This window comes from Oratosquilla oratoria, chromosome 11, assembly GCF_046742065.1.
Source record: "Oratosquilla oratoria isolate Oo_2021 chromosome 11, ASM4674206v1, whole genome shotgun sequence".
Taxonomy (NCBI): Eukaryota; Metazoa; Arthropoda; class Malacostraca; order Stomatopoda; family Squillidae; genus Oratosquilla; species Oratosquilla oratoria.
In genome coordinates, this window is record NC_134787.1 from 21,903,976 (window position 1) to 21,917,022 (window position 13,047).

Consider the following 13,047-nt stretch of genomic DNA (forward strand, 5'->3'; position numbering starts at 1 on the left):
AAAAGAAGAAGGAAAAAAGGAACAATTAATAACTGCAATTCAGTGAAATCTGCAGAAAAAAATACTATTTTGCCACATTAAGGTAAACGACGTGTAACGAAGTCATACGGTGAGTCTGGAGAGAGGAGGAGAATCCTGCAGAGTCCCAGAAGACGTTTACAGAGTTTGCAAAGGGCAGACGTAAGGTTTACAAGCTTCAACAGGGCACCGAACCCGGGACTGTTTCGTCAACGCTCTACCAGACAGGGAATTCAATTAGCAAAAGCGACAGAGGACAATATTTTCTTTCTCCTAAGGTTATGTAATTTTAAAAATATGTCAATACTTGTCAAGTTTTCATCTCGGGCAAGAGAAAAGACTCAGGTTAAAGTTATTACAAAGATGATCAGGAAACAGAAGTGGAACTGGGTGGGGCAGGTTATCAGGAGAAGATATAACAGATGGAGCAAGTGTGTTACCGACTGGACTCCAGGAGAGAGTAAGCGTGAACGAGGGAAACCAGTCAGAAGACGGAGGCACGAGATGGAGAAGCCTGCAAGAGTGTACCTGGCAGAAACTACAACAGTCTTGCAAGTCACTGAAAAAAGGAGTTGAAGGAGGCCTTTGTTCAGCAGTGGACTTGGAAGGACTTTGTTTACCACATGTAGAAAGGTCGTTTTAACGAGGCTTTGGAAGAGATTAGCAAAAGGATGAGAGTGACACAAGAGGAACGACGTAAGTAAATAAGCTTCAGAGCTTGGAAAAGACCAAAGGGAAAAAATAAAACAGAACAAGTAAGACTATGCAGTCCCTCAAGGGGATAATCCCATAGGATACGCTCTATGTTTTCCTCCGCATTAATCTTATAGAAACTAGGTTAAATTTAACCTGATGATGCGGATTACCTTCTATCTTTCTTCTTTGACTCCTAACAGATTAAACTCGTCAACAGACACACTTGGTTCTTCTTGTTGTGTTCCTCACGACAGGTCATCTCTCTGCGATGACCTGTGTTGAGGTAGAAAAGGTCACCGAAGAGCTGCCACCGCCCGGGGATCGAACTCGAGACGTCCCACTTGCCGGGCAGGCGTGCTTAAGGCACTATCACACTGGGCTATTTTTCCTCCGACTGTGGAAAGGAATGATATGCTGAAGGACCATAAAATTTCCTCCAGCATTTCAAATGACATTGTATGTAAATTGTTGAGGAAACAAAATAGTTTGCCATATTGGTTTTACGGCGGAAAAAGTGCTGGAGGCGGACGGTTCCGCCGATTAACTGAAGATTGGAGGAAAAATAGCCCACTATGATAACCCCTCTACCGATGACATCTCCAGTGACCACCAGCACATCTTGTGGGGTGTTTGCTACCAAGAAGTCATTCCTCGAAGTTTCCCGGGACTTCATATCACATGGCCCCCGGAAGATCCACCCTTGCCAGACGACGGGTCAACTGTCCATAATCTGATAATGGTGACACCGGGGTTACCCGAGCCTGTCTTGTTCAGTTTCCCGGGGCTCTACACAGACTCGTCGTCCAAAAATGACGAGCAGTATTAACCTTCTCACGAGTTAATCAGCCTTGTGGGTTAATTGCAGAACCACCGGTCTATCCCCTGTGTGTGATTCACCATGGTCTTGGATCATGTATTGGACTCGTGATCGACAGCTATTTTCCTCCAGGAAGAGAGCTCATAGCTCGTATATGACCGATCTATGGTGTGTGTGTGTGTGTGTGTGTGTGTGTGTGTGTGTGTGTGTGTGTGTGTGTGTGTGTGTGTGTGTGTGTGTATGTGTGAGCGTGTGTGTATGTGTGAGCGTGTGTGCGTATGTGTGTTTGTTTGTGTGTGTATGTGTGTGTGTGTGTTTGTGTGTTTGTGTGTGTATGTGTGTGTATGTGAATATGTGTGTGTGTTTGTGTGTGTGTGTGTGTTACCAGTGCTTGTTACACAATCGGGTTACACAATGTTTAACTCACAGAAGATCCCTCGTAAATCCAAACACACAAAGTAAAGGCGCTGCTCTTCCTCCGACTGCTGGAGCAGATTTGCAGGCCACAGTTTTCGGGAAGGAATCTGATATGCTGGAGGAAAATATTTTCCCTCCAACCTCCGATTAATCGGCGGTACCGCCCACCTCCAAAACTACTTCATTTTCTCAACAAAATTACATATAATGTCATTTGATATACTGGAGGAAAAGTATTTTCTTCCGGCACATCAGATACCTTCCCGAAAACTACTATTTTATTTAATTTAATTTATTAATGCATTTATAGTGTAGACAGGTGGTGAGTTTTCTATTAGACAAATTTTGTTAAAGGTGATGCTATTTTCTCTAATGATTATTTTCTTGTAGATAGTTTCATTAGTTCTAACTATTCACCGTAGCACAGCGTTTAATCTCTGTACAACTAGTCTGTGGACGTTTGTTATCTCCAAATGAGCGACTAATGAATAGTTAAAACTAATGAAAAATAATAATGAATGGAGAAAGTAGCATCACTTTTAACATTTGTCATTTACACATACACACACACACACACACACACACACACACACACACACACACACACACACACACACACACACACACACACACACACACACACACACACACACACACACACACACACACACACACACACACACACACACACACACACACACACACACACACACACACACACACACACACACACATTACCCATAGATCGGTCATACAAACTCTGAGCTCTCTTACGGGAGGGAAATAGCTGTCGATCACGAGTCCAGCACGTAATCCAAAGACCAAGATGAATACACATACATATGATTTAGTGTACCTTGGTCAGAAAGGAAGGGATCTTAATACCAGGTTAACGGAGCACAAAAGATCCATTAGGTATGCCCAGGAAAATTCCGCTGTGTTTCAACATGTCAGTACCAAAAATCACAGTCTTGACTGGGACAAGGCCAAAATTTTGTTTAAATCCAACCGTAGTTTTAAAAGAAAAATTGTTGAATCCGCCTTAATCGAAGAATGTCCGATCTTGAACATTCCCAAAGGCCGATGGTCCCCGGACATAATCTCACGGCAAGCTGTGAGCCGTTTGCTTAAGAATTTTCACCCTCCTGACCTCGCTCCCTCACCATTCTTGACCCCGCTTCCCTTCTGACCTCACACCTCCACCTACAACCCCCCTCACCTCTGACTCCGCCCTGCGCGACGGATTGTCCTGTTTTTAGCTCTGCGTGTTCCCCTTCTACTCATATCTCAATTGTACTTATGTGTCTGCAAATTCTTGTAACCTGTAATTTCCTGAAGAGGGCTATAGCTATTAGCCGAAATACAGAAGTTATACTTTCTTCTAAGTTTCCTTTTATTCCGACTGTGGGTTCTTCGTGATTATTATTTACAAATGTGCCACTACATTTTCTTCAAGTGATATATATATATATATATATATATATATATATATATATATATATATATATATATATATACATATATATATATATATACACCTATTGATTCATTCATTTACTTATTAACTGATTGACCCGTTTGTTTATCTATTTATGTATTTATTCATATAAGTATTTATTCCTTTATTTACTTATTGATTGCTTGACTGATTGATTGATTCATCTATTTATTTATTTATTTATTAGTTTATTCATATGCGTATTCCTTTACTTATCTATTTACGCAACCATCGTTGTCAAAGATCATAATTTCTCGTAGAATGACAAAACGGTAACAACTTTTTTGATCTCCGTAAAACTCGTCTTGATCGACTAAATCGACGATTCAAAAACAGTTCTACCTCCAGGAAACGTAAGTGGGGACGAGACAAGACTGCCACACAAAAAAACAAAAAAAACAAAAAACAAAAAAACGAACTTACGATTCGTTTGATGAAGCGTTTGTGTTGCAAGATCATCACCGACTCACTCTCGCTTGAGGGAAGGATTGAGAAAATCCTTAAAACGGATTTTTCGAATCAAAATGACGCGGGATTAAGGAGGCTTAGCTATAGACGGCGAGGCACCACTCTGTGTGTGGAATTTCATTTTCCTTATTGCATTCCTCTGCACTTATAACGAATTATCCTTCAACTATGACTAATTAACCCGAGTTTAAACCCATAAACACTTGTATCCTCTTGCTCACAATGAACGGTGATGTCATACCAGGAAGTGAACTGGTCTCGCTTTTGCGTAGTCATGGGTTCGAGTCCTCTACTTCTCCCCGATTCCCAACAGTCCAAGAAGCGCATGACAGAGGAAATGTGACGGCTTCGGCCGCAGCTACTCAGCGCCTCCTGCCGTAGGCTCCTCACCATCATCTTGCTTATGATGAAGAAAGAGTCTACACTTAGGATTAAGAAACATGTATAGAGTAGTTGATCCTTCTTATGCGATGCTCTTTTGTATTTTTTTTTAATTTAACTCACACAAACTTGGGGTGATGACCACCCCACCATTTTATATATATATATATATATATATATATATATATATATATAGATATATATATGTATATATATATATATATATATATATATATTTTTGTATTATTATGTTTTACTACCAGAAGAATCAAGTTAATCAAGTAAGCTTAATGGTCAAAAGGAAGAGGAGGAAGTCTACTTTCTGTGGAATTTTTCAGAAATAAAAATTTGTGAATATAAATGTGTTTTTTCTTGATCCAAAAATGGGGTTTGCCACACCCCAGGTTTGTGTACGTGTGACGATAATATAAGGTTTGTGGAGGTCCTTAGTTAACCAGCGATGAACGACAAAGGTTTAAGGTAGCTAACAAAGGTAACATATATGCGATTGAAGGTGTTATCACACTGGACTATTTTTCCTCCGACTGTTGGAGCAAATTTGCAGCCTGCAGCTTTCGGGAAGGAATCTGATACGCTGGAGGAAAATAATTTTCCTTCAGCATATCAAATGATATATGTAAATTGCTGAAACAGCAAAATAGTTTGCCATAGTGATTTTACGGCGGAAAAAAGTGCTGGAGGTGGGCGGTACCGCCGATTAATTGGAGGTTGGAGGAAAAACAGTCCAGTGTGATAACCCCTCAAGAGTCTACGGTGAAGGTTAGAAACTTCTTTTGATGTTCAATCGCTTCATTAAGAAATGTAACATTAGCTGATGAACAGAGCCACATAATTCTGAACATAAAGTGTTCAGAATACTGAAAGAAGAGAACAAATAAAACGCCAGAAAATAAACCAAAAGCGCTGGAGAATTTAATTTTTGAAAAAAGAAAAGAAAAAAATGGAGGATAACATTAACTATAACAACTTGACATTATCGCTGCCATCACCCTCCTCATCTCTTCCTTTTCCTCCCTCCTTCTCCTCCTCCTCTCTCTTCCCCCTCTTTCTCCCTTCTCCTCCCTCCTCCTTCTTATCCCTTCCTTCCTTTTCCTCCCTCCTCCTCCTCCTCCCCTCCCTTCTCCTCCCTCCTCCTCCTCCTCCTCCCCTCCCTCTCCCTTCTCCTCCCTCCTCCTTCTCCTTCTCCCCCTTTCTTCACCCACTTTCCCTCCACGTCCTTCTCTTTTCTTCTTCTTCCCCCTTCTTCTCCTTACCCTTCCCTCCTCTCCCTTCCCCTTTCTTCACCACCTTTCCCTCCGTATCCTTCTCCCTTACTCTCCCTCCTTCTCCCCCCTCTCTCCCCCTTTTCTCTTCTCACTCTTACCTCTTCCCCTCATTCCTTCTCTTCCCTCTCTTCCTTCCCCTCCTTCTCTCCCATCTCCCTGTTACCCCCTACTCCTCGCTCCTCCCTCTCTCCCTCTCCCTTTCCCCTTCTCCCTCTTACTTCTTCCCCTCCTTCCTTCTCTTCCCTCTCTTCTTTCCCCTCCCTCTCTCTCTTCTCCCCCCTCCCCTCACTCCTCCATCTCACTCTCCCTTTTCCCTTCCCCCTCTTACCTCTTGCCCTCCTTCCTTCTCTTCCTTCTCTTCTTTCCCCTCCTTCTTTCTCCTCCCTCTCTTCCTTCTCCCCCATCTCCTCACTCCTTCGCTCTCCCTTTTCCCTCTTACCACCTTCCCCTCACTCCTCCTCCTCCTCCCTCTCTACCTCCCCCTTTTCCCTTCTCCCCCATTCCCATTCCCATGTTCGCACAAGAAGCGTTGCTTGGAATCATCCCGGACCCTCAGGCAACTCCTCCTCTAGACCTGGTCCTCCTCGAAGTCTCCGCGGCCTCCTTCGAGGACGACCCTCATCCACGCGCAGAGTGTCCGTTCGAGGCCAAGGGGGGAGGATGGCATCCTATGTTCCTACTCCCTTGATCACTTGAGGATTTTGGTGGAGGATGAGGATCCTCTTGTTTGATCAGACGTTCATCCCAATGTCCTCCCTCCCTTTCAATTGCTTCCAGGCGCCGAGCCAATTAAAATGCACCATTCCCGAACGAACAAACCAGTTAATTAGGGGGCCATCCGGCTAATTAACACCTGTGTTAAGATGCACCTCTTACTCACCAGCCATCCCCCCAGTCGCAGCTTGCCGCAGCTCCCCGCAGGTTGCCGCAGCGTGGCTTCTTCTTAATTAACCGCTCATAAGAAAGGAACTGATTGCCGTCACTTGGAACTGGAAGCTTCCGATTCCTTTAAGAATTGATCGGAATCTGGAAACTTCTTTCAGTGATTTTTTATCTATTTATTTATTTATTTATTTATTTAGTTTATGTTCTCCTGAGAAATAAAAAAACAAATAGAGAAATAAATCGACGCAGCCCGAAGGGATTTCTCCCCGTCTTCTCCTTTTCTGCATGAGGGGACGGAGAGGGGGGGGGTGTCGCCGATTTAATAAAGCGGCCTCGCTGTGGATGTGCTGTGTCTTGCGACACTGCTTCTGACCCAGGGCAGTGGGCAAGATGCAGGGATAACCCGTCATCCAGGAGGTGCCAAGATAAGAGGGAGGGAAGAGAGTGGAGGGGAGTGGAGTATGTTAGGGATGGAACGGGTGGGAATGGTTTTTATGCCTTTGTTTTTTGGCTACCTCCCTTATAAGGGGAAAAAAAGCCTTTGGTATATGTATGTATACGTTCTCCTGTGGGTTGGTCGTTCGTTTTTTGATTTATTTTTCATCATCAAGGTGGTGAGACACTAGCCTAGCATGTTACGACTACGGTTGATATATTCTAGATTTCCGCAAGAACATCTCAACAATGGGTCTGACATTCGTGTTTTAGGTTTAACTTCTCTTAATTCGTCATTCAGCTTCTCGCTATATGACGTAAGAGTAATTTGACATTTGGAAAAAAAAAAGAAAGAAAAAAAAAATCGTCACCGAAGACGTTTTTACTCAAACGAAGTAGCAAAAGCAAGTAGCATGCTATCGAGAATTGCCTAGTGTGCCGCCACCTACCTGGTAAACCTGTTTCAAAGATGGGCTGAACTCGTTTAAATTCTCGACTAATATTCGGGTTAGGCGCACATCAGGTAAACACAATATTTTACCAAGTTTCCGATAAGATAGTTTGAGATTAAATGTTTGAATGTCGTAGCCCATGATAATTCAAAATACCCGCAGAAAAAAAAAAAATCAGTGAAGCTCTGGTGATGAAAGAGTATGAATAATGAATAAAAAGTGAATAAGAAGAGTAAAAAAATGATTGGTAGTACTGGATTCTTGATAGAGGGCGGTGACTATACTCCAAGAACAGGTGATTCAAGACCATGATGAATCATATGTACACACACACACGTGCATGCAGATTCATGCACACATACCTATGTACGTACACAAGTGTACGTACATAAATGCACATACACAAACGTCCTTACACACTCATGAACACAAATACACGTTCGTATATGCACGCACACACAGACACACACAGATACACACACACACACACACACACACACACACACACACACACACACACACACACACACACACACACACACACACACACACACACACACACACACACACACACACACACACACACACACACACACACACACACACACACACACACAATTCTCATCCATTCGAAAAACACCATCAGACAAAGTTCAGTTTCCATGACAATCACGACAGTACCAATCACTCCCACTCCACTCCTGCAAACTTCTCCCTTTTCCTTAATCTGAAACAGATCTATCCATCAATCTATATATATCAAAAGCTTTCTTCTCCCTCAATCGGTAGGTAGCCAGCCATGGTATGCAATCAGCCCCCACCTATTAGTTTCCCCTTTCTATCTTGGCTCCTCGGACCAGATGCTCACCAGAAACCACCCCAGCGAAGAGTCTCTGGGGGGCGTGGTGCTCCTTGCAGACACCTCCGGAGGGCGAGTGGCCAAAGATGGCGCTTCAGGAGCGACGGGAGCCCCTCAGGAGTGGGGGGAAACACAGTCATTAAGCCCTCCCCTTCAGCGTCGGCAGTATTTTCACCTGCTCTTCCGCCACGCCCACGGGGACTCCCCCCCCTTCTCCCCCTCCCCTTCTCCCCCCTCCCCTTCTCCCCCCTCTCCCCCTCTCCCTCCTCACACCTTTCACCCTTATCGGATCCGCAAGGAGGAGCCCACGACAAGAACCTGTTCTCCTTCTCCTCCTCCTCTTCCTCCTCCTCCTCCACTTCCTCTTCCTCTTCCAGCTCCTGATGGGAGCTGAGGTCATCCTCAATTTTGAGGGTGGTGGGAGGAGAGTGGGAGGGGGTGGGAGGGGAGTGGGAGACCGCCTTCTGCTTTGCTGGCCTTTTCATTTTACTTTGGTGGTTCTCTCTTATCTTTCTGACTTTTGGTGTTAAGTCGATCAATGCACACATACATGCTCACAAATGTTTACTCCTTTATGTTATTTCGTGTACGTGGACACACACACACACACACACACACACACACACACACACACACACACACACACACACACACACACACACACACACACACACACACACACACACACACACACACACACACACACACACACACACACACACACACACACACACACACACACACACACACACACTCACTCGGTGGTGCGGTTGATAGAGTACTGGACTACCAGTAAGGAGGTGCGGTAGTACCTGGTTCGAATCCTGCCCAGGGCCGAAATTATTTCGGTATCGCTGCGCTTCGGGTCGTTACTCCGGTTCTCGTGGGCGGGGAGTTGGGTGAGTGTGTGTGTGTGTGTGTAAGGTCATAGCATTACCCATAGATCGGTCATACGAGCTCTGAGCTCTCTTCCGGGAGGGAAATAGCTGTCGATCACGAGTCCAACACATGATCCAAAGACCAAGGTGAACACACACACACACACACACACACACACACACACACACACACACACACACACACACACACACACACACACACACACACACACACACACACACACACACACACACACACACACACACACACACACACACACACACACACACACACACACACACCGCAAGTGGTAGCGTTCGAGGCCGCCACTACGGCGGTCCGAATTCGAATTCCGCCCAGGGGTGAAATAATTGCAGTATCGCTGCGCTGCGAGTCGTTACTCCAACTCTCATAGGCGGAGAGTTAGGGGTGTGTGTGCGTGTAAGGTCACAACATTACCCATAGATCGGTTATATATGAGCTCTGAGCTCTCTTACGAAAGGGAAATTGCTGTCAATCACGAGTCCAACACGTGATCCAAGACCATTGTGAATCACACACACACGTGGTCTGCACATATAAGGAAATAGATATAAAGAAGAACATTCTGATGCAGGTGCGTCCACGGGTACACAAATACACATGTGTTTATACCTTTTGAATAAGTTCTGTGAATTGTACGACGTATATCATCTTGCCCATATGTATATCTATCTATCTATCTATCTATCTATCTATCTATATATATATATATATATATATATATATATATCATATACCTATATATCTATATAGAAAAAGATACCTACGAAACTAGTTAGGAATAAACTCTGAATAAGACTGCTGTGTTTCCTACTTCCACTTGTCAACTTGTCAGAATGTTTCAACAAGTTTATATATATATGTATATATTATATATATATATATGTATATATATATATATATTTATATACAGGCACTGTATATCCTATCCGAGAGTTGACACCTTGACGTGGTGGATAGGCTTGAGAATCTTAATGATTACAAAAGCTATGTCGATAGAGAGGAAATCTCTGCAGGGTCACTCATATCGAACAGGTTTTGTAAGAAAGATCAGACAAAGAGCAGCTCACACACACAGTCGCAGGACCCACTGCTAACTGACACGTCCCTGATGGCAAACAGGGAAATTCCTCATAGATATATGGGGTACCGTCATAATGACGGCGTGGACCATTGGGCACCCTATAGATAGGGCTTCACCGAATATAATGAATAAGGTGACACCAGAGAAATATCTCACCAGAAACCAGTTGACACGGAGGTGAGATTACTGCCAACCCCCCCTTCATAGACAATATGAATAACACAACCAAAAGAAAACCGGGTGTTCCTGTTGGATCATCGTCTCTTAAAGGTCCAACCGCATTGCCTCATGTGTTTACGGGCAGCGTGCCACCGAATGTGAGTAAGCACTGTCCAAGCAAATCCAAGTCTTGGACATTAAACAACATGAAGAAAATGAAGATCTATACTTACAACGTAAGAAGTCTCTCAGAAGACCATAAGCTGGAGAGTTTAATGGAAGAACTAGACAAAATCAAGTGGGACATCGTAGGACTGAGCGAAGTCCGAAGAACGGAAGAAAAGCTGATACAATTGCAAGATGGTCACCACCTGTTCTACTATAGAGGTAAGGACAAAGAAAGATCTAGTGGAGTAGGATTCCTGATAAACCGAGAGGTTGCTGGTAACGTAGTCAAATTCAGTAGTTTGTCAGACAGGGTAGCTTGGATTGTGATTAGGCTGTGGAAAAGATACACTCTAAAAATATTTCAAGTTTATGCACCAACTTCACAGAGTTCAGACGATGAAATTGAGTCGTTCTATGATGATTTAAGTCAAGTAATGGATCAAGAAAAAAGTAAGTACACGTTGGTAATAGGAGACTTTAATGTTAAAGTAGGGAAGAAGATGGGAGATGAGACGTGCATTGGGAAGTTTGGAGTAGGTGAAAGAAATGAGAGAGGTAAGATGTTAGTAAATTTTGCAGAGAACTACAACATGAGGATAATGAACACTTTCTTCCAAAAGCGTGTAGGTTGTAAATGGACGTGGAGAAGTCCAAATGGAACAACAAAGAACGAAATAGTCTTCATATTAGGAGATGAGAGCAAAAGCGTTAGCAATGTTACGGTGATAAATAAAGTCAACATAAGTAGTGACCATAGAATGGTAGGTTGCACAGCTAAATTCAATTTCAGAGCCGAGAGAAATAAACTAGTTTTAAAAAAGAAAATAAGCCTTGCAAAGGTTAAGGACAATAAGAAGAAATTTCAGTTAGAAATTAAAAATAGATTCGAAGCTCTAAGAACTAACGAGGACAGCGTGGAAGATATTAATTTGTTTTAGTGAATATCATTAAGGAATTAGCAGAGAAAGTAGGAAGTACAAAAAACACTAGAGAAAAGAAATACTCCAAAGCTACAAATGACCTAATTAAAAGAAGAAGGACCATGCAGATTAAAAGCAGGAGAGACGAAATAGAAAGAGTAGAACTAAACAAGCTTATCAACAAAAAGCAGAGATCAGAGAAAAGAAAGAGAAACATGGATGAAATAGAGGAAACTATTCGGAAAGGTAAAAGTATTAAAGTGACCGAGCGCAGACATGCTTTAGGAAGACAGCAAATGATATGTTTAAAAGATAGAAATGGAGAAATAATTAAATGTAGAGACAAAATGGTAAAAAAGAGTAGAAGGATTCTTCCAAGAGCTTTACTCGCCGAAGACCGTAGTTGAGTCAGTAAATTCATGTGTAGACGTTAGCAGTGTACCAGAGATTACAAAGGAAGAAGTAGAATTTGCTCTAAAATCTATGAAACGAGGAAAAGCACTGGGGAAGATGGTATATTAATAGATCTGTTGAAAGGCGCAGGGGAATTAGTTAATGTTAAATTAGCTGAGTTCTACACCCAGTCCTTGTATCAAGAAAGTGTTCCGGATGTGTGGTGCAATGCTATAATGCTTTTGCTTCATAAAGAAGGAGACCAGAAGGACCTTAGTAACTATCGACCGATTAGCTTGGTACCAAACGTATATAAAAAAACTCCAAGATCCTTCTTACAAGTAGACTATGTCAAGTTTTAGATGGAAACCAACTGAGAGAACAGGCAGGCTTTAGGAGTGGATATTCGACTCTAGACCATTTGCAGGCGATAAACCAACTAATCGAGAAAACGACAGAATACAATATACCTCTGTGTTTAGCTTTTGTAGATTACGAGAAGGCCTTTGACTCAGTAGAACAAATAGCAATACTAAACTCGCTACGCAAACAGAGTACAAACAAAGAGATAGTAAGAGTTTTAGAAAAGATTTATGCGAAAGGTACCGTTATAATTCGACTACATAAAGATACAGAAAAGATCGAGATCGAGAAAGGAGTACGACAAGGCGATACAATTTCACCCAAATTATTTAGAGCTTATTTGGAAGATATTTTCAGAAGGTTGAGTTGGGAAAAGAAAGGTTTGAAGATTAATGGCGAATATTTGAACCACCTAAGATTTGCGGATGACATTATTCTTATTTCAGAAAGAGCGAAGACTTGCAAGATATGCTGAGCGATCTAAACAAGGAAAGTCTCAAAGTAGGTTTAAAATGAATAAGAGTAAAACCAAAGTAATGTTCTACACGAAAGTTCAAAGTAAAGAGATTGTAATTGATGGTAAGAGTCTTGAGGAAGTTGAAGAGTATAATTATTTAGGCCAGATGGTGAAGGTGACGAAAGATCATGATAATGAAATAAAAAGATGCATTACAATTGGTTGGAAAGTGTTTGGTAAGTATAATAAATTCCTGAGAAGCTCTCTACCTTTATGTTTGAAACGTAAAGTTTACAATCAATGCATTCTACCAACAATAATCTATGGGTGTGAGACTTGGAAGCTGACGAGGGCGATGGAAGCACAGCTA